Here is a 26,586-nt window from a genome sequence, read left to right as displayed (position 1 = left end):
TATTTCCTCAGCAACTCTCTTACTTTCTCCCCGAGTATCCAGTTCTATGGGAATGAATGTTTTAAAACTAGATGAGGTAGGTGTCATGCAAATCTAACCTTGATCTAAGCAAATGTCAAGCCTGAACTACTGGACTCATTCAGGCCACTAAATTGAACAGTGTTAGCAGCATGCACCCAAAACTGATTTCAGGGAAAGAACATTTGTTAGAAGATGCTTTTTGTTGAGCACTGTCGGTTTGCTTGCAAATGACAACAAAGAAAATGATAACCAGAGGAGAAAAGAGTATAAACGCTACTCTCTCTGTCCTACTCTGTTTTGTAATAAATAAATGAACCAAGCATATTGAATCTCTCTGGTACTGTTTATTTTATAGTTGTTCCACTCCACAGGTTCCCTCCTGGAGGATGTGTGAGACACCAGGCTGCATGTCAGAAACGGCTGTGCTCTGGAAGGCTACCAGGGTCATCATGAGGGCCTTGCAGATTTCAGAAATGAAGTGACCTGCCTTGAGACTTCCCTCAGCCTCCTCACTCCACTGTATTCTCAAGAGAGTGAGGAGAACAAAACTGTCTTCTCCCCACATTACCACTTCAGTGCTGACCCTGTGGCTTGAGAATCTGATCTGTGCGCACTGTGGCAAAATCTTGGTTTTACAGGTCTCACCTGAAAGCTGGTCCTGATTTTTCCGTGATGTGTGGGTAAAAAGTGGGTTCTCGAAAGGAAGCCTCAATGTAGCTTAGCTCTTGAAAAAACAGTATGTGCATCTGCTTCTTAGAAAAAGAAAAAGGAGTGAGAGAGGAAAATGAAGTCTTATAGAAAAACCTGGCTGGGCGCGGTGGCTCACGCCTGTAATCCCAGCACTTTGGGAGGCTGAGGCGGGCAGATCACGAGGTCAAGAGATCGAGACAATCCTGGCCAACATGGTGAAACCTCGTCTCTACTAAAAATACAAAAATTAGCTGAGGGTGGTGGCGGGTGCCTGTAGTCCCAGCTACTTGGGAGGCTGAGGCAGGAGAATCGCTTGAACCTGGGAGGCAGAGGTTGCAGTGAGCAGAGATCACGCCACTGCACTCCAGCCTGGCGACAGAGTGAGGCTCCATCTCAAAGAAATAAAAGAAAAAAGAAAAACCTGCAAAACCTTAAGAAGGAAGTGATCATTAACACTGAGACAAATTGCTTTCTTCTGTATTAAGTATATCAGAATAATTTTGTGATTTGTTTCTCCATTCCAAACCTGGGAAAGGGGAGGCAAATTATCTTTATGTTGCTACTCATATATAGTCTGTTATCTGTATAATGTTTAAATGTGTAATTCTAATACTGTGGTTAAATGAGATTCTAAGACCAGTGAGTAGGGGCGGGTGTTAGGAATGGTCAAATCGATAATGTAGACATTGTAAATGTTCACAAATTATAGGCTGTGACATTTAATCTTATACTCATGATTTTTTAGTGGCTGTGGAATTTGGGGCAGTGATTCCAGTCCCATTCTGTCCATTTTATTCTTTAAGGTAATCATCTAAGACCATACGTGATGGGGGAAAGTGTATATGAAGGAATGTAACTTTCAAAGAGATTATCCTAAAAGGAGGACTGATGACATTCCTTCTCCTTAATTTATATGCTGTGTGTTTACTGTGCTCAACTTAGAGCTCAGGTTACTCCAGTCAAGACCACAGTAAATTTGGGAAGAGAAGACCTCTAAGAAATTGCCTAGCATGATTGTTAACAACGGTACTGCTAGTAATTTTATTATTATTACAGACATTTCTTATGTTCCAGGACTGGCTAAACACTTTATATACAAAATATTATCTCATTTAATCCTTACAACAGTCCAGAAAAAGGAATTGTAATCCTTCTTATTCAGATGAGGAGATTAAGGTTTAGAGAGGTAAGGTTATTTGCCTAAGGTCACTGAGCTTGGAAATAGTGAGACTAGGATTTTAATCCAAATACTTGTGTTCTTAAGAATTACACTGCTGATGCAGAAAAGGCCTTTAACAAAATTCAACAGTCCTTCATGCTAAAAACTCTCAATAAATTTGGTATTGATGGAACGTATCTCAAAATAATAAGAGCTATTTATGACAAACCCACAGGCAATATCATACTGAATGGGCAAAAACTGGAAGCATTCCCTTTGAAAACTGGCACAAGACAGGGATGCCCTCTCTCACCACTACTATTCAACATAGTTTTGGAAGTTCTGGCTAGGGCAATCAGGAAAGAGAAAGAAATAAAGGGTATTCAGTTAGGAAAAGAAGAAGTCAAATTGTCCCTGTTTGCAGATGACATGATTGTATATTTAGAAAACCCCATTGTCTCAGCCCAAAATCTCCTTAAGATGGTAATCAACTTCAGCAAAGTCTCAGGATACAAAATTAATGTGCAAAAATCACAAGCATTCTTATACACCAGTAACAGACAAACAGAGAGCCAAATCAGGAATGAACTTCCATTCACAATTGCTTCAAAGAGAATAAAATACCTAGGAATCCAACTTACAAGGGATGTAAAGGACCTCTTCAAGGAGAACTACAAACCACTGCTCAGTGAAATAAAAGAGGACACAAACAAATGGAAGAACATACCATGCTCATGGATAGGAAGAATCAATATCGTGAAAATGGCCATACTGCCCAAGGTAATTTATAGATTCAGTGCCATCCTCATCAAGCTACCAATGACTTTCTTCACAGAATTGGAAAAAACTGCTTTAAAGTTCACATGGAACCAAAAAAGAGCCCGCATTGCCAAGACAATCCTAAGTCAAAAGAACAAAGCTGGAGGTATCACGCTACCTGACTTCAAAGGCTACAGTAACCAAAACAGCATGGTACTGGTACCAAAACAGAGATAGACCAATGGAACAGAAGAGAGGTCTCAGAAATAACACCACACATCTACAACCATCTGATCTTTGACAAACCTGACAAAAACAAGAAATGGGGAAAAGATTCCCTATTTAATAAATGGTGCTGGGAAAACTGGCTAGCCATATGAAAGCTGAAACTGGATCCTTTCCTTACTCCTTATACAAAAATTAATTCAAGATGGATTAGAGACTGAAATGTTAGACCTAAAACCATAAAAACCCTAGAAGAAAACTTAGGGAACACCATTCAGGACATAGACATGGGCAAGGACTTCATGTCTAAAACACCAAAAGAAACAGCAACAAAAACCAAAATTGACAAATGGGATCTAATTAAACTAAAGAGCTTCTGCACAGCAAAAGAAACTACCATCAGAGTGAACAGGCAACCTACAGAATGGGAGAAAATTTTTGCAATCTACCCATTTGACAAAGGGCTAATATCCAGAACTTACAAAGAACTCAAATTTACAAGAAAAAAACAAACAACCCCATGAAAAAGTGGGCAAAGGATATGAACAGACATTTCTCAAAAGAAGACATGCATACAGCCAACAGACACATGAAAAAATGCTCATCATCACTGGCCATCAGAGAAATGCAGATCAATACCACAATGAGATACCATCTCACACCAGTTAGAATGGCAATCATTAAAAAGTCAGGAAACAACAGGTGCTGGAGAGGATGTGGAGAAATGGGAACACTTTTACACTGTTGGTGGGATTGTAAACTAGTTCAACCATTGTGGAAGACAGTATGGCGATTCCTCAAGGATCTAGAACTAGAAATACCATATGACCCAGCCATCCCAATACTGGGTATATACCCAAAGGATTATAAATCATGCTGCTATAAAGACACATGCACACGCATGTTTATTGCAGCACTGTTCACAATAGCAAAGACTTGGAATCAACCCAAATGTCCATCAGTGACAGACTGGATTAAGAAAATGTGGCACGTATACACCATGGAATACTATGCAGCCATAAAAAAGGATAAGTTTGTGTCCTTTGTAGGGACATGAATGCAGCTGGAAACCATCATTCTCAGCAAACTATGGCAAGAACAGAAAACCAAACACCACATATTCTCACTCATAGGTGGGAATTGAACAATGAGATCACTTGGACTCGGGAAGGGGAACATCACACACCAGGGCCTATTATGGGGAGGGGAGGGGGGGAGGGATGGCATTGGGAGTTTTACCTGATGTAAATGACGAGTTGATGCATGCTGATGAGTTGATGGGTGCAGCACAGCAACATGGCACAAGTATACATATGTAACAAACCTGCACGTTGTGCACATGTACCCTAGAACTTAAAGTATAATAATAATGATAATAAGAGAAAAAAACAAAGAGAATTACACTGCTTTGGCTGGGCGCGGTAGCTCACATCTGTAATCCCAGCACTTTGGGAGGCCGAGACAGGTGGATCATGAGGTCAGGAGATCGAGACCATCCTGGCTAACATGGTGAAACCCCTACTAAAAATACAAAGAAATTAGCCGGACTTAGTGGCGGGGGCCTGTAGTCCCAGCTACTGGGGAGGCTGAGGCAGGAGAATGGCGTGAACCTGGGAGGTGGAACTTGCAGTGAGCCGAGATCGTGCCACTGCACTCTAGCCTGGGCGACTGAGCAAGACTCTGTCTCAAAAAAAAAAAAAAAAAAAAAAAAAAAATTACACTGCTTTTACATTAAAGCTGCTAGAAACATTTTTTTTTTTTTTTTTTTTTTTTTTAAACCAGTGTTTCAAACAAGAGTCAAAACAAAACCAGCCAAGTCCAAAGCCAATTTACAGCCTGATTTCTTTTTGGCCTTGTAATGCTGAGTGAAAATTGCTGAGCCTTTGGTTTGGAAGAAGCATTTGAAATACAGGAGAAAATCTTGATGCCAGGAGTTGCCTCATGTTTGCCTTTAAACCATAACGGCCCCGAGCTCCAGTACTAGAGTCAGATTTATTAATCACCCATTATGTGCCAGGTCCTGCAGTTCCTTTTGGTGATGGAAAGCTCTGGCTTTACAGTTGACAGAGCACACTTGCCGACGTAAATCCCCACACCTCACACTGGAGCCAACTCAGTGTATGCGCCAAAGCGGGAAACTGAGGCTTGGGAAAAATATGGTCCAGGCTTAGAAAATGTGAAAGAAAGGACTCAAATGAGGTCATTTGCTCCCTGTCCGAGGGCTAACTGTACTGCTTCAGGCTCCATTACAAAGAACGCACACAGAGTTCACCCATACCTCATGCCCTGCCTCTCCCATTTTCAACCTGTCATCCATGACAAATCTGCTTTTTCTTCTCTTGCTTTCTGATACTTATTTTGAATTTGCTTTCTCAGCATCAGTAGGGTCAATGTGAACTGCGTTACTCTGTAAGTTGTGAAAAAATGTTCATTTTTTTCCTCAAAAAAATACAGTCCAATGAGAATGACGGACTATGGTTTTCTATTTCTTTTTGATTCTTGCTGTAGAATCTAACAGTGCTTAAAACTGTTTAATTAATTGCCTCCCTGAATATAATCTTTATCCAACTTTGCTTCTCTTTCAGACATAATCTCTAAGAGACCAAGAAGTCAGTTAGCATCCCAAGGAGCCGTGAGTTGTGTGCGTGGCTTTCTGTGTGATGCCTGTGTTTGTGTCTCTTCTCTTCCTGCTTCTTTGAAAATATGCATCTCCCTCAATTGATGTAGCCTTCTGCCTCTTAACCTCTTTCAATATCTGTTCAGTTCAAGATCTCCTTTTTATTTTTTACTATAGAAAAATTTGAACATATATAGAAATAGAGAAACTAGTATAATGAAGCCAGTGTACCTGACTTCAACAATGATCATTATTACATGGATAGTATACCATTATCTATATTTCCACCCATCCCCAGCACCTGCATTATTTTGAAGTAAATCCAAAATGTCATCTAATTTCTTCTGTAAATATTTCATATGCATCTCTAGAAAATGAGAACTATTTTAAAAAGCGTAACTGCAATATTGTCACACCTAAGTTAATAATAATTCTTTAATATAATTAAGTATCCACTCTTTGCTCATATTTTACTGGCTTTTTAATTGTTTTAATTTCTCTGAATTGGTATTCAACAAGGTTTCAGTTGTGTCATTGGTTGATATATATCTTTAAATGTCTTTTACTTTACAGATTTCCTCTCCATCTCATGTTTTTTCTTATGATTAATATGGAAGAAAATGGCTGCTTTTGCTGTAGAGTTTCCACAAGGGATTGGAGTCTGCCAAAATCCCTTCTAGTTGACAACTGCCCACGATGCTTCTGCTTTCCAGTGGGTACCTGTGAATGGTTTTGAGTTCTGTTTCCAGGGCTGTCTAAAGCACTGTTGCCTTCCCTGCACTCCATCTTGCACAAGTGCTGATACTGTGAGAGTTTTGTACCTATCAGTGGTTAATCTCCATGTTGACATAAATCCTTTTATTTCAGGATTTGAGGGGATCCCTTTTCACCTAGTTTTTTTATAGCAGTTTTCAAATGTATCTCTGATTTTTTCAAATGAATCTATTCTAGTTGCTCTACTTTTTATATGTCAAATTGAACACTTTCAATAACACGTAACAATAAAACCCATTCAAGTTTAGGTGAAATGATGCCATGTCATTGAATGGAGTGATTCAAAGGGTATAATATAAAGACCCTTTTGCTACTACTCAGAATGTTGGAAAAGTGCCTGCTAACACGCACTGGAACCAAACTGATCAGTACTATTCCTTTATTGTTTTATGGCATGTTTTCTGATAGACAACTTCCAGCTGTTAGGTCAACAGGCAACAGTTCAGATGTGAATGTACATATGCATGTGTGTGTTTGCATGTGTTTGTGTATTTAAGAAACTGGTGCTAATATTGGCTCTAGATTTTTCTGTGTTGTGCTTTAAGCTCATGGAACTGTTGGTTTCTGTGGCTTATGTACAGAAGATAGTAGACACTCATGCAATTGCCCCCCTTAACCTATATATGAGATAGTCTCTGTGTAAAGAAATTGTAAACATAATCTAGAACTGAAATGTACATTCCATAGATGTTCATTATTATGGCATAAGTTCTTTGTGCAGGTCAAAATACATATGTACAAACAGAGGCATTCTGGGAAGGTGGAGGTGGCTACAAAGTTGTTAAATGTCTTTGAATATCCTCTTTAACACAGTCAGAGAAAATAGATAGCAGAACACAAATCCCACGGGTAACATTTACAATAAAATGAACAGGATAGACTCCTGAAGCCCAAAATGCAACTGGGTAGAAAGAACTTGCCAAAAGCCCCAAGACTTACATGAGAGCATTGTATCAGTGTCTCTGTAGGAGGAAGCAGAAGAAAGCAATGGAGAATTTAGTGAATCAAAGAAGAGGAGAAAGCCAACAAGTATTCACTGGAAAGCAGAGGGGCCCAACTTTAGAACAGGAAATAAAACTTGGACAGGTGTTATCATTTCCAAATAGTGGACTCATCATGAGGTCTCCAGGGTGTGGAACAGTCTAGGTCCTGTGACCTCTTAAAATTTACCAGCTGTTTCAGGACAGTGCCTCATATGCAAGAGAAATTGTTAGAAGTGGAATCAAAATGAATCCACCACCAGGGCAGTAGAAACAATAGAAAAAGAATTTACAGATAAAATTGTGGGAGGGAAATGGAGTGAGAAAGTCTCAAAAAGCAAGCTGTCACACTTTCTAACATTACCCCAAAACAACAGAAAGGAAAGCTTTCTTAAGTTAGAAAAGCTATTTGAACCATGCCTCTTTTTACAATTCAAGAACCTAATTTCACATAAAAGTGAGCAACAGTAATGAAACACGTTAAGAAACTGATATCAATCATGACAGAGCAACACAAATCAGAATTAGAGAATTCAGAAAGATGATGACAGATCTTAAAAAAGAATTTGAAATAGAAGAAAAATAATTTTTTTCAGGGCCATATGCAGGGGCTCACACCTGTAATCCCAGCACTCTGGGAGGCTGAGGCAGGTGGATCACGCTGTCAGAAGATTGAGACCATCCTGGCTAACACGGTGAAACCCCGTCTCTACTAAAAATACAAAAAATTAGCTGAATGTGGTGGCAGGAGGCGCCTGTAGTCCCACCTACTTGGGAGGCTAAGCCTGGAGAATGGCGTGAACCCAGGAGGCGGAGATTGCAGTGAGCCAAGATTGCACTCCTGCACTCCAGCCTGGGTGACAGAGTGAGACTTCATCTCAAAAAAAAAAAAAAACCCAAATAATAATAATAATAATAATTATTATTATTATTTCAGAAAAAGAGGACTAAAAGGATAAACACAAGAGAAGAAACACAGCAGATTATACCTTAAGATAAATGGAACCTAAAAAAGAGAAAAACTTTAATAATTATAAAGAAATGGCAACTGTAATGTAAAGGATTTTATGAAAGTGACAAATAATGAAGCTAGAAAAAGAAGGTCCAACATTCTGAGCATCCTAAAAAAATAAATAAATAAATTAGACCATATTAAACGATCAGTGGAGAAAACATCCCTGAAATTAAGAAAAAATGTTTTGGACTACATGTTGAAAAAACATATTGCATACTTAAGGATATAATCTCAGAATGACAAACACCAACACATATTCTCCTAAAATTACTTGAGGTTAAAGTGAAACAAACTAAAATTTTCTTTAGCCATCTTAACAGAAAAAGAAAGTGATTTATAAGGAAAAAATAATAGAGTATTATCAGATTTTTTCAACATCAGCACTTTGTGCTAGAAGAAAATGAAATAACATAGTTAATACAATCAAAAAAGAAAATGTGAGCCCAACACTTTGTATCTACCCAAACTTATTTTCGAGTATAAAGGGCATAGAAAAAAATGTTATCAACATGCAAAAATTCAGGGAGTATTGTTCTTGTCTGGCATTCTTGGAGTACCTGCTAGAGAGCAGATTTCAGACAATCAAAATGTCTACAAAATATTAACATAATTAATGGTGGTGAGCATTAAATATATATTTACTTATAGAAATTAGACTTAAGAAGGACTGAAAAGGGAGAGAGTATAATATGTAATGACTATATGCTCCTATAATGTAGATATAGTAAAATATAAAAAATCAGGAGAAGACTGGAAGAAGACTGGAAGAAGGTAATGAAGAAGTTGTTTTGGTTGTTTTAGTATTAGACTTGTTTTACTGGGACTTAAATGGGATAAAGCACATGAGTAACTATAGGCTAAGTGTATCACTCCGTGTATTTATGAAAACCAGGAGTCTTGATCTGGAATAAAGGAGACACAGATGTTTTATCACAGAAGGAGTTAAAACAAAAGCCTACAGATATGTGTATGTATATAGAAAAATATATACACATATACATATATATCTGTATATATTTATCAGTATGTATATATAAATACATATTTATCAGTATGTATATATAAATATGAAATATCAGTATGGGTTCATGAAGCACTTTATTTCTCAAAATAGAAGTATAAATGTAAACTTTCTAGCTTTGTCCACTGCGAAGGTCTAGAAACAATGACTAACCAAATAACAATGATCTCCCTTTGCGAAAGACTATAATCTTGATAGAAATCAGCGATTCTTGGAGATTACATTTCTGGTGCAAGAAATGTACCAGATGAGCTCAAAACATCTTGTCATGCCAGATAACAGAGAAACGATTAAAGACTAATGGAGTTTGTGTTAAAAACACATAGGAGGTAATTTTATGAAGCTTCCATTAGACAAAATGAGAAAATTTGAATGACAGTAAGAATGATAATGTCAATTGATTAAGACTCAACAGTTATGTTTGAGTTCATGAATTCACAATAAAAATTTAACTCGTCATTTTTGAAGGATGATATGGGACAAATTTATCATCTTGAAAACTGCAGAGAAAAAGGATGAAGCATTTTTCATGCTTTCCCTACATGAAATATAACTTACTGGGGAGCCAAAGAGTAGATGACAGGAAGTGTTTTATTATTATTACAGTATTACAGCTAATAAATGGAAAAAATAATGATAGTATTAGGATATCACAATTTATGGATGTAGTCATTGAACATCAAAGGCTGCTAATATCAGAAAAAGAAACAACCAGATAAAATGGGGCCTCCTGTTGAAAAACATACCACCACCACCTACATATTTGCCCAGAGAATTGAACCTGAGTCTGACCCATTTTCCAGATCCGGCTGCCCATTTATATAAAATACAGAGGACAAAGGAACATATTGAACTGCACCATGGATTATCAAAGAAAACAAGAGCTAGACACTAGTTAAAGCAGTAAAATTGATTTATTCAGAAACTACTACAATAGGAAAATGAGACTGGTGTTGAGCTGAACTCAATTCTGAATACCAGAAGGAAAAGTGAGAATTTAAGCTGAAAGAGCAGGGTGAGGGGGCCAGTGGATGAAAAATAACCAAGAGGAGTTCTCAAGAGTAGGAGGATTCTAATAACTTACCAGGATTCTTGCTGTAGATAGGCAAGAGTGATTAGATAATTGTTATAGATTGAGGGTGTCCCCTTCAAAACTCATGTTGAAATTTGATTCCCAATATGGTAGTGTTGGGAGTTGGGGCCTAGTGGAAGGTGTTTAGATGATGGGGGCGTTGCTCTCATGAGTCACTGAAGTGAGTGAGTTCTCACTCTCACAGGAATAGATTAGTTCCCATGAAAGCAGGTTGTTATAAGCAAGCCCAGCCTCTGTGCATGTCCCTTTGCACATACTCATTTGTCTTTCTGCTTCTCTGCCGTATTGACACAGCATGAGGCCCTCATCAGAAGTGGAGCATATGTCGATATCATGCTTTTGGACTTTTCAGCCACAAGAACCAAGAGATAAAGACATGTCTTTCCTTTATAAATTATCCAGTCTCAGGTATTCTATTATAGCAACACAAAACAGACTTAAACAGGTATCAGGGATGGGGGATATGGGATTTAATCAGATGTCAAGAGTGATCAAATATCAAGGATGGGGGAAATTTTGCTAAACTGATTCAGCAGGACTCTTGCTGCAATTTGGATTGGCCAAGCCAAAGACAGGGCCCAAGAACAAGACCTAGTCAAAAAGAGGACTCAGAGAAGCCTATCTAAAGTTTGGTCAAGGAAGGAGTCTTAGAGTCTTAGAGCAAACAGCTGTATCAAGGTGGTGGGAAACTACAGGTTAAAGGGCTCAGCCCTTTTAATAAGTTGTTACAAAGCACTAATTTGCTTTGTAACATGAGTGTCTTAGAACTGCTCATTTCCTTTTCTGAATGTAATTCAGAAAATTACATTTCAAAATTGCTCATCTCACCTCCAGTTTTATTATTCTCTCTAGACTACCAATGTATTGCAATGAAAGTGGTTTGTAGAGACCCTTAATAATAAATACCAACAGATTTTCTTTAATAAAGAAAGGGATGGAGGGAGATCTGTAGATTAAAAGAGTTAAATCATATAACACATTAAAAATAATAAATAGGCACTATTAAACTATTGAGACTAAGGATATACACATGGTCTAATGGTTGGGCAATATTTCCTAAAAAATATATCCAAGTCCTCACCCCCTAGTACCTGTAGATGTGAAATTATGTTAAAATAGGGTCTTTGCAGATGTAATTAAGTTAAAGATCTTAGGATGGTAGCATCCTGGATTTAGGCTGAGCCTTTAATCCAATTATAAGAGAAAGGAGAGTGAGATTTTAGACACATAAACACACAGGAGAAGACCATGTGAAATCAGAGACAGATATTGGAGATAGAGACAGCTACACATCAAGAAATGCCAAAGATTACCAGCAGTCACCAGAGGCTGGGAAGTAGGCATAAAATGAGTTTTGTCTTAGAGCCCCCAGAGGAACCAACTCTGCCAATTCCTTGATTTTGAATTTATGGCCTCTAAAACTGGGAGGGAAAAAACTTCTGTTGTTTAAAGCCACCCACTTTATGATAAACTTGCTATGATAGCCCTAGGAAACCAACAGACATGGATATATAAAAAAATACAAGGAAGTGATTGCCATGCAAATGATAATTATTCCCTGTCCAAAGAGGAGGCTGAGATTAGAATGAGGTACATGAAGGTCTTCTGTGGAGGCTGAAAATTTCTGTTCTTGACCTGGATGGTGAAGGCAATGGTGTTCACTGTACAGTTCTTGAGTTCCATAATGGTTTTATGTGATTTGCTGTTTCTGAGTCTTATTTTCCATACAAATGTTTTTAAAGTCCACATATAACCCTATGGCTCCACCCCATACAAAATTCCCAGCATTTTTTTTTTAGAAGAAAATTATGTTTGTCTGATAATTTGTTCTTGACAAATCCAGGTTAATTGCATCTTCTACACTTTCTTTCCATTTTTGCCAATTAATATTTTGTCTGTTTTAAAATCCTCCGATTATCAAAAGCATCATTAATTGATTTTGTTTACCAGTTGTGTATCCTCAACCACCTTCTTTGAAGAAGTGCCTTTTTACAGCCAGGTTTGATTGAAACAATCAGTCCAGCAATGGGTATCATTGCCCTTTACTGGTTTGAACACACTACTTTAAAAAGCAATCTTGAATCACTTCCCTCTCAAGTCCAATTTAGTTTTTTACCTTCCATCATAAATGATGCATACTCTATATCACAACGGACCTTTTAAAATATGCTATCAAAAGGGAGCCTAAAAATAGCATTAAGCATTTCTCCTTGGGTTTTTAATATTTTCTATTATTTGTTTTTCATTTTCTACCTGTTGAGTATGGAAAATCCTTTTTGGTCCCCCCAGTCTCTTCTTTTGGGTGAAGAAGAAAGCAAAGGTTTCTCCACTGTTTTTATGTATCTTGTTAAATATACTGCTTATCGTTTGTCTATACCATAGCATTTAATCACAATAAAAATCATATTCCATTTCCCAGGAACCCTACTGAACCTTAACAAGTAATTTTCCAGCTCATGACTGATTTGTTGGTCTTCTGAAATAAAAAATCTCAATGTATCATGGAGCTTCCTGTGCTTACTTACTAATATGCTGTACTTTTTTTCCCTTGGGAGGACTTTTGATGGGTGACTTAAATTGAAATGGAAAAGAGTAAGTAAAAACACAAATAATTCCAGGGCTAGATATATCACACAGGCTTGCAAACTGGCTTATCTTTGGTTCCTGAAGCACCTTTCCTTGCCCACTTTCTATCCTCCTGCCCCTGTCTCCCATTGCCATCAGTATTGGAGAAACACCAGATTGGGTTTGTTCTAAATTCTTGCTCGGAATTTCCTTTACTTGGCTGAGTAAAATTGAGTAATTTGCTTCAACACTCTTAATCTCTACTTTCTTGAATAAGTTTTGGTCAAAAAACTCTTTATTCAAATTAACCTTCTTCAGAAAAGTCCTACAACTGAAATAGGTAAAAGCAGAAATATTCTCTCTCTCTCTCTCTGTGTGTGTGTGTGTGTGTGTGTGTGTGTGTGTGTGTGTGTGTGTGTGTTTACTGTTTGAAAGTGGTGGGGAAAAGAGGCAAGGCCTGGTCAATTGTTTTGGCCCTGGAACAGTATAAAGCCATTGCTTGGGCTAATTTCTTGAGTTCCTGCTATTTGAGGACATCCATTTGTAAATTAGTTTTCAGGCTTAGTCATGGATATGAGTAGCGAAATGCTAACTTAGAAAAATACTAGTCTGTTTTGGTTTTAAATATATTATTTTAGTATCTTAGAGTAACGTGTTATAAATACAGGAGTTAGGTGTATAGATATCATGAAAGATCTTAATGTGTTAAAAATATGTATCTGCATATGTTCCATATAATGCCAATATACAGACAACTTTTCAGAATGTGATGGCACAATTATGTGGTCCAGACTTCACCAGGAGGATCTCTTTGGCAGGGACACCATGCTTCATTGGCAAATCCCCAGCATTCCAGGATCAAAACTTGATTCTATCTTTGTACCTGGAATTAGACTGAGGTTTGTGAAGCTACCCTTTTAAGGGAGAACTGTATGAGCAAGAATGCAGATTTACTGATTTACAATGAGAAATATAACTTCCAGTCTAATTAGGCAGTCATGCCAACTGGTCAACATATTCTCTTCTCTGTTGGAAAGTAATTTTTGATGAAGCCAAATTACTTTCACAAGATTGATTATCAAGCAGAGAATCTGAATTGGATTTCTTTACGAACTGGTAACATCAATTTATGATTGCTTGGCAAGTCCATCTCTCTATAAATGTATGTCTATAGGAGAACTGGTTCCAAACACTTTTAGTTACTGGACACGATAGGACTGCCCATTATATAAGCAGGTAAAGACAGAGCTACTCTTGATTGAGGTTGGGGACCTGAAGTTCTGCCTGTTGGGCCCCTATCACATCAAGCATCCCTGAGGCACCCCCAAGAATTGCCTGAAATCTGAAGAGCCTTAGTTTGCCTTTGTTCCCTAGTCAGGGCTCTTGGGCTTTCATTTCTCACACTATATGGAGATAATCTCTTAGTTAATGTATGTTGCTTCAGATTCATTAGGTTAGTTATAAGTTTTTAAAATGTTAATATTGCTAGACTTTTCTGATTCTTTGGATTTGGGTATTATTATACAGCCTCCATCTCATATTCACTATTTTTTTTTAGGATTAGATTCTACTTTTTAAGGAAAGTTTTAGGTACCTAATATTATCCATTACCTAGTCATTCTTCTTCCTTAATTTGCTTTCAAAATATCATTTTGTACTCATAAGGGTGGTACCATATTCCATCCTTATGTAATGAAATATAAGGTAGACTATACTATCTGATTTCATGAATTCTTTTTCCTGACACCCGATATTTACAGATACCATTTGCCAGTTTTTTGTGTTTAGTTACTAGTGCCTTCCCACCCTGTTACCTAAAAGATCTAAATGACATCCCATATGAAGGATATTAAATTTTTCTTATAAGTGTGATTATGGAAATAATTGACAAAACAAACAGAATATAACAAAACAGTGGAATAGAAGTCAAGAAACAAAATGTTAATCCTAATTCTGCCGCTAATTTTGCTTTGTAACATGAGAGTCTTAGAACTGCTTGTTTCCTTTTCTGAATGCAATTGCTCATCTCACCTCCAGTTTTATTATTCTCTCTAGACTACCAATGTGTTGCAATGAAAGTGGTTTGTAGAGACCCTTAATAAATAAATACCAACAGATTATAATTTTTTTGTTAAACAAGTAGTTCTTGAATTTCTTTCTTATGCCAGGCTCTAGGCTAGGTGCTGTGTTGGTACTTAATTAGTCAGCTTAATTGTAATAACAACTCCAAATCTCAGTGGCTTCCAACAACAAGCATTTATTTCTCATTCATGTTATGTGGCAGCAGCAGGAGGTTGGCTGTTGTATCTCTGCTCCATATGTGTCCTCATTCCAGGACTCAGGTTAAAGAAGCTGGCCTTATTTGCCATACTTTTGGCAGGAAAAAAATGAGCAAGAGAGACAGAAAAAAAAAAAAATCCAGTGCTGGTTCAATGCTGGTTTATATGAGATAAATTGAACATCTTTGATCCAAACTATTAACCACACAATGGATGGGTTTGATCACTTGGCAGGTGACAGTCCAATGACCACAACAAAGCAGGATTTAACCAGGGGATTTTGTTATTTGCAACAATTAATAAGAAGTAAGGAGGACTTAAATATTAAAAAATGTCTTTTAAAGCTTCTGCTTGGAAGTGAAATATATCATGTTTGCTTATAGTCCACTAGTTAAAGCTTATCACTTAGCCCACCCACCATCATTGGGATGGAAAAATATATCTCCTCCTTGTCGGAAGCACTGTGAATTCTTTGGCAATGGCCAGGATGTAAATTCTTCTTACAATGAAGGGTAAAGACTGAATAATTGGGAAAAATAATATCTTCTTTCCCAATTGCAATGTTAATCAGACAGCAATCCTGTCTTCTATGTACTTCCAGTCTAGCCGGGGACTAGAAACACACAAACAGCATGGAGACAGCTTTAGCAAAGAAAGAGATAAAATTCTGTGTATATTCAGAAGAGGGATGTATTAGTTCATCCTCACACTGCTATAAAAACTACCTGAGACTGGGTAACTTATGAAGAAAAGAGGTTTACTTGACTCACAGTTCCACAGGCTATACAGGAAGCATGGCTGGGAGGTCTCAAGAAACTTACAATCATGGCAGAAAGAGAAGCAAGCACATCTTACCATGGTAGACCAGGAGAAAGAGAGCGAAGGGGGAAGTGCTACACACTTTTAAACAAGATCTCATGAGAACTCACTATCACAAGAACAGCAAGGGGGAAATTCGCCCCCATGACCCCAATCACTTTCCACCAGCTCCCTCCCGCAACATTGGGAATTAGGATTCAGCATCGGATTTGGGTGGCAAGACAGATTGAAACCATATCAAGGGATAAAGAGAAAGATCATTTGAGGGTGATCAGAGAAGGCTTCTTGGAGGGGCTGTTATTCAGTTGGAATAACTGAAAATAGTATAATTTGAACAAGGAGTCAAAGACATAACCTAGGAAAAGAAAGCAGTAAGAATAAAAGCATAATAGCAGGAAAACATGAGGGGGAATGGAGGTTTATGGGGGAATAGTGTAGAAATTTTCCATAAATTATGGGAAGAAAAGTGGTGAGAATATTGGACATTTATAAAAAAAGAACCAGGAATATTTTAAATTTTTCATTAAGGCAAGGAGGAACTGCTGATCACTTCTATGGAAAACAGTGGCATAACTGAAGTTGTACTTTGGGAAGATAAGTCTGGTGGCAATAAGGTGAAGGAGGGGGAAAGCAGAACCAGTTAGAAACAAGGTCAGGTAGAAAGCTTCTGCAGTCATCCCACCAAGAGGTGTTAAGGGCTTGAAGTAGAGCTATGGAGATGGGAAAGAAATAGAGGAGATGGATGTGAGTTATTTTATAGAAAAAAAAAAAATCAGGTTTTAATGGTTTGTTGGATATGAGAGGTTGTTATTAAAGTTTATAACAAGGCTCACAGCTAAGGAGCCTGGGAATGTGTGAGTATCATTTATGGACAAAGGGAAACTCAGAAGAACACAGGGCTTGGGAGGAAGGATTTTAAGTTAGTATTAGAAATATTTAGCTTGAGATTCTAGTGGGCGTCCCAAGTACGTCTGTTTATCAGGCATTTGGGATGGTAGGACAGGCTGTAGAAGGAGAGTTGGGACTCACTCAGATAGTGATGTTGATTGAGAACAACGGCTGACAAAGGCAGGTGTGGAGAGAGTTCAAGAAAACCAAGAGCAATGAATGAATAGGCCACCCCAGCTGCCCTTCTCCTCTTTTCCAATCCATTCTCCCTATTGCTAGATATTCCGGCTTGTTTTGCTTGTTTTGCTCCTACTCCATTTCTTCCTGGTTTCTTGCCTACCTACATACCTCTCCTTTCTCCTCACCCACCCCTCTTACTCATCTTTCCCTATACAGCTTGCATATCACCTTTCTGGGAAGCTTTCCTTGGCTTTTTCTGCCAACATTAGTTACTCACTTCTCAGTGCTTCTGCAATTCTTGGTTCTTATTTATCCAAATGTTCTTCAGTCTTAGCTATAATTTGGTGGTTATCTTTGCATTGATTTCCCCTATCAATGATGACACCTGAAAGCGTTGCTGAATTTTTATCTGTCTACACAGATTCTGCCACATAACTCACAATCATTAAATGTTGAGTGAATGGATGTTCATATTTTGAGGGCATGGACTATGATTTCTTCATATTGGTATTTTCCCCCATGGTGCCTAACACATTGTAAGTGCTCATTAACATTTCTTGATAAATCAAACTGTGTACCCGAGTTTGGGGAGCAAAAGGAAAAGAAGAAAAAGAAATAAGTAGATTGAAAGAGTTCATTACAAAGGTAGGAGGTAAATCAGAATAACATGTGTAATAGAATTAAACTTTCATAAAATTTCATGCAGAAGAGAAAGGAGATGGAAGAAAGGATGGAGGATAAGGATGGAGTATAGGTCATTGGTGTTAGGAATCAGGTAGCTATTGGTGATCTCTGAAGCTGCTGTTTCAGCAGAAAACTGAGGACCAAATATGGGATGGTTTGAGGATGTACAGAAATGAGGAAGTGAAGATGGCAGTTGTTGAAGTTTGGCTGTTTGAAAGGAAAATGAGGCAATTGCAGAGGGGTTAACATAGAAATTTTTTTTTTTTTTTTTTTTGAGACAGAGTCTCACTCTGTTTCTCAAGCTGGGGTGTAGTGGCATGATCACGGCTCACTGCAAGCTCTGCCTCCTGGTTTCATACCATGCTCCTGCCTCAGCCTCCCGAGTAGCTGGGACTACAGGTGTCCACCACCACACCCGGTTAATTTTTAATATTTTTAGTAGAGATGGGGTTTCACCATGTTAGCCAGGATGGTCTCGATCTCCTGACCTCATGATCTGCCCGCCTTAGCCTCCCAAAGTGCTGGGATTACAGGAGTGAGTCACTGCTCCCGGCCCAACATAGGAATGTTTTAAGGTGTTCATGTGTGAGTATATTTGCAGACTGAGAGAAAGGATCTGGGGAAAAACCAACAATTATCAATATGTGACTAACTACTTCTAATGGGCCTGAAAAGGCACCTTTACAAAATAATTTAAATATTTTCTTAGTAATCTTAAATTTTATTTTCTGGTTCCTGAGTTTTATGTCCTTAGACACCAATCACCTTGAACTTAATGTCCTTATCTCTAAAATCGGCACAATAATACATATTTAAAAGGTTGTTGAGATAGATAAGCAATAAATCCTAAACACAGCACAGTGATTGGGACATGGAGAGAATTTAGTAAATGCTGATTACCTTTGTCCTTATTTCACTGTCTCTTTATTAGTAGTAGTACAAGGGTTCATCAGAGTTAGATCCATATTCCAATTTCCACAAAGCCGCAAACAGAGAAGTACAATTGAACTAGACTTTAATGGATTTGAATTAGACTTTTTCAGTTTTGATATGGGTGGCTAGTATTGCAACCATTGTTTAGACCATAAATGGTTTTGAAGAATTACCTATGTTAATGTTCCAGCTACTTACCTAATCAGAATAAAAAACCTTTGAGGAGGTAGACTTATTATATAAAGTTAACCATTTAAAGTTAACCTAAAATTTTATAAGTAGTTAGAATTAGTAGCAATTGCTAGACCAAAGACGATAAAATATTATTATTACTTAATTACAAGGAGGTAATGACCTTTACTAAGGGTCATATGGGATCTCCCTCTCTCTCTCTCTCTCTCTCTCTCTCTCTCTCTCGGCAATTCAATGGTAACTTACTTCTATCCAGAATCTAGTGGCTATTTTAAAAACAATTGCTTCTTTGCATTTGTATAACCCATGTCTTTTCCAGATGCTTTCATGCTTTTCCGATAATTAAAAAAAAGTTTTAGTGCTGTTGGGCAGAGAAATAATAATTGTGACCCAATGTTGACAGTGAGAAACGACGTAGAGGGGATTTTGAAGTTGCTCAAAATTGCTCGAGACTGATGCTGATATGAGAAGCTTCTTCTCTAGAGGTTTGCTGCTTGATCAGCTATAATCCAAGGGGATTTAAGCATTGCTACATCTCAGAAAGAATGATGATTTTGGTGTTGAGTGTATTTGTGTTGAAATTCCAACTATGCTACTTAATAGCTACGTGACCTTGAGCAAATTATTTAACCTTTCTGTGCATCAGTTTGCTTATGTGTAGAATAAGAATAAGAAATACTTCACTATGAGATTATGGTGATGAATAGAGGAAATGATGGGAAATGATGTATATACAGTGTCTAGTTTAGTGCTTTGCTGTGATGAACACATTTCATAATACTAATTACCTTTTCCTTTAGCAAAGACTTGCTATATGTAAACAACTGGTGCTATGAGAATTTCCTTCCCGGGATGCAAAAAAAGTGTTTTTCTTTCTGACTACTCGTTGTTTTTATGTCAATTGAATTATTTGCTTTATAGAAACTGTGATTATTCATTCCTTAAGGGCAGAGACCAGTTCTGTTTTATGACACAGTTTTTAAATGCCTGTAAGTATAATCAGTTTAGTGGATCTGGGAGTAAAGATCACAAATAACTGGCTGAATGTTTTCAATATATGCAGGCTCTACAGTTTACAGAAGTCATATTGAGAAATAAATAGTCAATGTGGTTTCGGACCCAGGGCTGCTGCACCAAGTCTGGGGGTACCTTCATGTACACTAAGATGAGAGAGCTGCCCTTCGGAGTGTGCAGCACAAGAGCTCCATCCAGACCTTGCTCACTGTATACTCTAATACCTTACTGGGTCTGTTTCTCACCTGCAAAATGGCAGTAGTAATACCTATTTTGTCTACTTCCCTGGGTGATTAATCATGATAATACAGCCCATCCTCATTGTTTATGGATTCTGTATTTGCAAATTTGCCTACTCACTAAAATGTGTTTGTAGCCCCCAAATCAAGACTCACTGTGCTTTCTTGGTTACTCGCAGATATGCAGAGCTCTGAAAAATTGGAATTCCTGATGTGCACATTTCAGCTGAGGTCCCAACAAGGAGACCATGTTTTCCTGTTTAAGCTCTCATACTATAAGCATGTGTCTTTTCCAGGGTCTATTTAGTGCCACGATTTTCATATTTTGGTGCTTTTTTGTTGGTGATTTCACGGTTAAAATAGCTTGCAAGTGTACTGCTGAAGTGTAGTCTAGTATTCCTGAGCAATAGAAGTCTGTGATGTGCCTTATGGGAAAAATATCTGTGTCAGACAAACTTCTTTTGTAGTACTCTTGGCTGTGAGTCCAGTGTTAGCAAATCAACAATGTTTGTAAGTGGAAAAACACATAAGATAAGGTTATGTATTGACCAATTAATGAAAATATTGTTAACAGAGGCTCACAGGAACCTACCCTGTATTCCCCCTTGGAGTGATGGTTCAGTATTCACTAATTCAGTATTTGTGACAACTTTCTAGAATATAAACACCTACTGTGAATAACAAGAATCAACTGTATACATACCATCTTTATTGAGCAGTGTGTTTAAGAACTTTACATACCTTTTTCTCTCTTAACTATGAAAACGACCCAATGAGGTAGGTACAATAATTATTTTCATTTTACACATGAGAAAACAAGTTCAAAGAGGTTAAAAATCCTGGCCTAATATTATTCAGCAGACCGAGGAGCCAGGGCAAGGACACAGGTCATTTTGTAACCTAGAGTCCCTGGGGTTTTAAATATTTACCCTGTGAAAAATTACCCAGTTGTAACTTTTGCACCTTCAGTTCTTGTTGTTTCAAAAAGTTCCAGAAAGAAGAGATGCCAGAGCTAGAGATAAACTTTGGCAAGCTCTCCTCATTACCATTGCTAAAAACCCCTTCTGGGGGAAGCTTATTCACCATTTTTTTATACCTGCAACATATAGAGAAGCATCAACAGAGACTGCCTGTGCTGCCCTCACCGCACGCCTTCACCTGTCTTCAGAGAGGCAGCACTCTGGAAAACTATCCCCAGTGTCCTCCTTACTTCTTATTGATTATTGCAAGTAACAAAATCCCCTGGTTAAATCCTCCTTGGTTGTGGTCATTGGACTGTCACCTCCGAAGCAATCGAACCCATCCATGGTGTGGGTAGCAGTTTGGCTCAAGGATGTTTAAGATACCTCATATTAACTGGCATTGAAAAAATCCCCAAACAATGCATAGTGGCTGTGAAGGTCCACCCAGCTTGGCCATCAGGATGACGGTGTTGTGATTCTATGACTAGAGTCATCTAGAGTGGATAGACACTCGGGACTCAAATCATCTCTTAGTCCTTGCGTTGGAGAGGTTGAAATGCCAATGGCATGACAGCCAGTCTGAGATCCAGTTGTAAAATGGCTGCCTTGTGAGGAAAAGGAATAAAGATAGGAAAACACTCCTAATCCTGGCTTCAAGGGTTACTCACTTCCAGAGAATGTCCCTCCCTCCCACTTCCACCAGAGGCCTACCCATCCCAAGCTTTTCAAAAGCCACATGTTGTCAGCAATTTATAAATGTGAATAATGTGATTTATATTCCTTTGATGTAATGTAATGATTAAGCTTCTTTGTACTCTGTTCCAATTCACTGAAAATGAAACAATACGTTTTCTTTAAAATCCTTTGTCCTTTATTAGTAATTTTCTTCTTCCAAATTTGCTCAGCTTTGGCAAATGAAAGAAGGATAAATTTTGCTTTGATTTGGTAGCACAGAGCTCAAAGGGGAATTAAAACATTACTTTAAAACTCAAGGGAATTGAACAGGGAACAGAAATTAAGTTAGTTGAAGCAAATTGCCTTATGGTTGTAAATCAACAGAGGTTCCAATAGATGCAAGGAATTTATTTCTGCTTCCAAATAATTATTTTTCCTTTTCAACAATAGTGCTCAGCTGTACTCCTATGGGCATTTAGGCACTCCACAGCCAACCTTTATTTAAATGGAGGGGGCTCCTCTGACTCTACGTATAACTTGATAAGTTTACGATGGGCTGGGATTTGGGGATAATCACAACCTTTTCCTCTTCCTCCTAACCTGTGAATGACCCAGGATTCACCCTCTAGTGAATATCTTGTTTAAGAAAATATTAAAGCAAAATGATGTAAAGAGAGGCTTTAGAAAAGCCCAATAAAAAGACTCAAAAAGTTTTATTACAATGGATCCTTTGAAATGGAGACTGGGAGGATTTAATTGGTACCTGGAAAAGAAGAAATTGGAATAGTCCTTCTGGTGAGGCTTCCTGTACTGTAGCTTTTTGGCTGTACGGGAAAGGGGAATGAAAGGATGGAAGGGGAAGGAGGGATGCTTCGGGGTTTGGTTTGTAAGCCTGTGCACAGTGAGGGTGCAAGACTGGATTTGCCCAAAGAGGTGGAACACTTCTCCTTCTCTTTGCTCATTCCAGCCAGATATACCAGACAGAAGCTGGACACAGTTGCATAAGGTCTAGGACTAGTCCCAGTTTTGTGAATCTGGGCAAAGCATGTTAACTCTCTGGTGTCCATTCCCCCGCCTGCAAGATGGGATTTGTGTTTTGTGCTTTGAATATTTCAAAGGATTTTGGTGATGATCAATTAAGACAACATGTGTACAATGCTTTGTGAAAATGTAAGATGTTTAAAAATGCAAGAATATCAAATATCCTAACTTGACTACAGAAGGGAATTCCTGAACCGAGCTTTGTATCAGATTCATTCAGAGTGAGCTTTAAATAAAAAATACATCTCATTTCACAGACTCCAGCCTCAAATCACAAGGGAGAGGGCCTGAAATCATAAAAACAAAACCAGAGTTATAGAAATAAAAGAGTAAGAACATAGATGCGTGGCATGATGATGAAGATGATGATAAATTAACCACTAAGATGGACTTTGAGTGAGAAATAGGCAAGGCCTCATTTTTGCTAATCCAGTAGAGTATGATTAGAACCTGGTCTATCTCAGGTTCTGAGTGGCAAGAAACTAGGTGATGCACTTTTTTGTGGGGGGCAGGGGGACAGATCCTGGATATTGATCTTCTTTCATGAAAGGGCAGGCGAGGAAATAAATGTTTTTAAGTGTGCTAGAAATGGTGTTGTGTAATTTACAAGCATTGAAGAGGCCCCCATGGACTCCCAGGCCACTGAACAAATGCCTGGTTGGTCCCAGAGGGTGAGAGGAGCCTGACTGGAATAGGGGATCTTTCTTTTTGAGCAGAGCTGGAGGTTCTGTTAGGCAACAGCAGCTTTTTTTTAGTCAGACCCCCTTCCCACACCTCTGCATTGAGCTGGGTACATCTACTGTCTTGCAAAGGCAGCTTAAATACTTCTCCTTCAGAGGAATGACATGGTGCTTAATCAACTAATTCTGTTAAGAACTTGGAAGAGGAGACAAGGTATTGTGTAGAAGTTTCTGCAATCCCGAGGAGAAAAGGAGACAGAAATGTGTGGCCTCTGCTTTAGTCTACAGATCAATGCCGAATTAGCATGAGCAGCCTTGCCAAGCACACCATCACAGCATGCAGAGCTGTGCTTGCAAATCAACTTCCACTTAAATCTAAAGATCAGAGCAGCTTAGAAATTTTTGGTTTCTACTTCTGCTCACTTATTCCTTAAGGATCACAGCTGACTGTTTCAAAGGAGCCACAAACAACTGCCTATTCATTTGCTCATTTGGTCTGTGATAAGCTTATATTAGGCATCTTTCCAAAACCACTTCTATTGGGATCACATGGGTCACAGCAGGACACTTCAAAACAGTTCTCCAAGAACATTTAGAAACAGGTTGCAAATGCACATTGATTATTTCCAGTTGCTTTAAAAAACCAATGGGATTTTAAACTCATTACCTTTTCTTTTTTTCCTTTTAATAAAGTAACTGCTGGTTGAAACACATCCCTTGGTTAAAAAAACAGACTCAAAGTAAATTGCATATCCTTTCCTGAAGTCATAAATGCATAGGAAATGCACTAATTGTAATGGTCAAATTTGAAAAGCTAGGAGCTCCCGTGAGGGTACGAAAATCAAGGAACTATTTTAATGCAAAAGACAGTGATGGTATAATGAACTATAAGGTCTTGCCCTATGTCTCTGTAATCTCCCCGAGTCTCTCATAATGACCAGTATTCAAATATATGTAAACTTTGATGACATGTCGCTTTTTTATAATCTATCATTAGGTTAATAGAGTTAATGATATATGGATTATGCTATGTAGGCCAATATATTCATTTTGTGATATTCACTGTCCAATTCAATTTTCTCCATTTGCTGTTTTTTTCTAACTGCCAGATATCCTCTGAATTCATTCCTGTCCCTCCATTCCCACCAATGCCTTCAATTCTCATTTCTCGCTTGGAGTGTAGTTGCAGCCTCATAATTACTTTCTCCTTGTCTGTTTTGCCTTGCCTTGAATCGCCTCCTCACTTCCTACAACTCTTCTGGGCTTCTCTCTGCTGCTCACAAGACTCTGATATTTCAGCTCTCCAGACAAGGTGGTGCCTGAACAAATCACTGCCTGCATCTTAATTTTCAACTCCCAATTCTCTCCTTAAACAACAAACTACTTATAATTCCTACATTTTTCATTTCTGCATTAAAGCTCTTTTTCTAAATCATCCATTCTCTCATGTTTTCATCCAGTTTTACAGAAAGAGTTTTCAGACCTTCCCTTTAGGACAACCACTCCTCCAGTGTCCCATCCTTCCCTTAAACCTTGATAGGTTTTGCTCTTGCACATATTTCCCTTCTCTCCAGTGGTTTGCTCTTTTTGTTGGCTTATTCTATTGCCAAGTAGGCACACAGTACCCTTACTCTTGGAGGCAGGGGGTATCACTTCATTTAGCTTGCTGGCCTCTCTAGACATTGTCTTTTGGTCTTTCTTGCACAGCCATCGTCTCAAATGAGCGGCATGTAGCGGTGCAGAGCTCCCTACCTACTGTGTCTTGGCACCCTGATGTTTTACCAGTCAAGGTTTCAGGAGTCCCAAGATGCTAGCACCTTCAGCCCTCAAGGTGACTGGAGAGCCACCAGGTTTGTCACACTTGACCACAGACATGCTTATCTACCCTGGTGTGCCATATAAAAATGATAATCTCCTATGTGTGTCATGAATGTGAAAAACTTAGGGAAGCCCATGCAAATCCTTCCTCACTACTCACTTGATTCATAACCCTATTCCCTATTCTATTGAAAGGTGTTGGAACAACCTCCTAACAGAAGAATCGAAGGGACTATTTTATCCTTCTTGAACTTTCTCCATAGTTTCCTGCATTGAAGTTATTCATCTTTTCTCTTGTCTTGTTGGCTGTGACTCTCTATTAAGTAGTTCCCTCGTCTTCCTCCTCGACTATTCTAGTACATTATAGTTCATTGAGTTGCTCTTTGGTTCCTCTTCTTCTGCCAGTGTGCTGTCTTGAGGTTCTCTTGCTATTACCTTTCTGTTTGCTTTATTTCAGATATTTAATCTACCGTTCCTGGCTTCCATTATTTTCTCAGGTTGGTAACTGTCAAATCTATGTTTCTAGTCCTGTCCTGTCAAAACTCCTCCTGGCTCTGCAATATTCCCCTGGTATTTCCAACATGATGCCCACTATCACCACATACTCAATATATTCAATGCTCAACCCAGTATTTAACCAGCTTCTCTCTCTGTCATTTGCACCATGGCTTCTTAGACATTTAACATTTTCCCCCAGTTGGATTGTATATACTTTATAAAACATGACTGACCATAACTCTTTCCTGTGGGGCCCCATGTTGGCAATAAGACATTTCAAATCTCTCCATGTGGCATTTAGTCCCACCATAAAGTGATTCTAATCTGTATCCAGGCTCCTTTTCTGCCATTCCTCAACATGTACCCTTGCCCTATCCATACTGGACCATCAAAATTCTTTGAACATTTCCCACTTCTATGCCTTTGCTCATGATGCATCCTCTTTCTGGTATGCTCTGGTCATCATGGTTTTAATTTCCTTTTGTAGCTGGAGTAGGTGCTGTGATGTGTTTCCTCTCTCAGGACTCAACTACTTATTCCCCCAGCTACAGGGAGTGTTGATGGCAGAAAAGTGGGAGATGAGTCATACAGTTAATGATTGACATGGGTTACAGAGAGCTCCATACCTAAGGTCACACTCCCCTTCCTGGAGGTAGCCCACATCCTATGACTGGTTGATTCTGGGTTATATAAACCTGACCTTCCTTATCCAATTAAAGACAACTGGGCCATTCCAGTTTCACAACTCACCCGAGGGTGGGTAGA

The 26,586-nt window shown here is 38.4% G+C and overlaps 2 long non-coding RNA genes across 6 annotated transcripts in view; both read left to right on the top strand.

The window, feature by feature from the left end:
- Window positions 1-3,367, top strand: part of LOC141409253 (uncharacterized) — a 106,181-nt gene extending 102,814 nt beyond the window's left edge. The window contains exon 2 of the long non-coding RNA XR_012428754.1: window positions 393-3,367. This is a non-coding gene — a long non-coding RNA (uncharacterized lncRNA). The remainder of the gene's footprint in view (window positions 1-392) is intronic.
- Window positions 1-26,586, top strand: part of LOC102142134 (uncharacterized) — a 285,245-nt gene that overhangs the window by 195,526 nt on the left and 63,133 nt on the right. For 2 of the 5 annotated variants that reach the window (XR_012428751.1, XR_010585753.2), the window contains exon 2: window positions 5,440-5,495. This is a non-coding gene — a long non-coding RNA (uncharacterized lncRNA). Of the gene's footprint in view, window positions 1-5,430; window positions 5,496-6,044; window positions 6,184-26,586 lie in introns of those variants that run through there. The other 3 variants (XR_006699881.3, XR_010585754.2, XR_012428752.1) reach the window with 3 other exon arrangements.

Source organism: Macaca fascicularis, chromosome 1 (genome assembly GCF_037993035.2).
Source record: "Macaca fascicularis isolate 582-1 chromosome 1, T2T-MFA8v1.1".
Classification (NCBI taxonomy): Eukaryota; Metazoa; Chordata; class Mammalia; order Primates; family Cercopithecidae; genus Macaca; species Macaca fascicularis.
The sequence above is the reverse complement of the archived record's forward strand: the minus strand, read 5'-3'. Positions and strand labels throughout refer to the sequence as shown.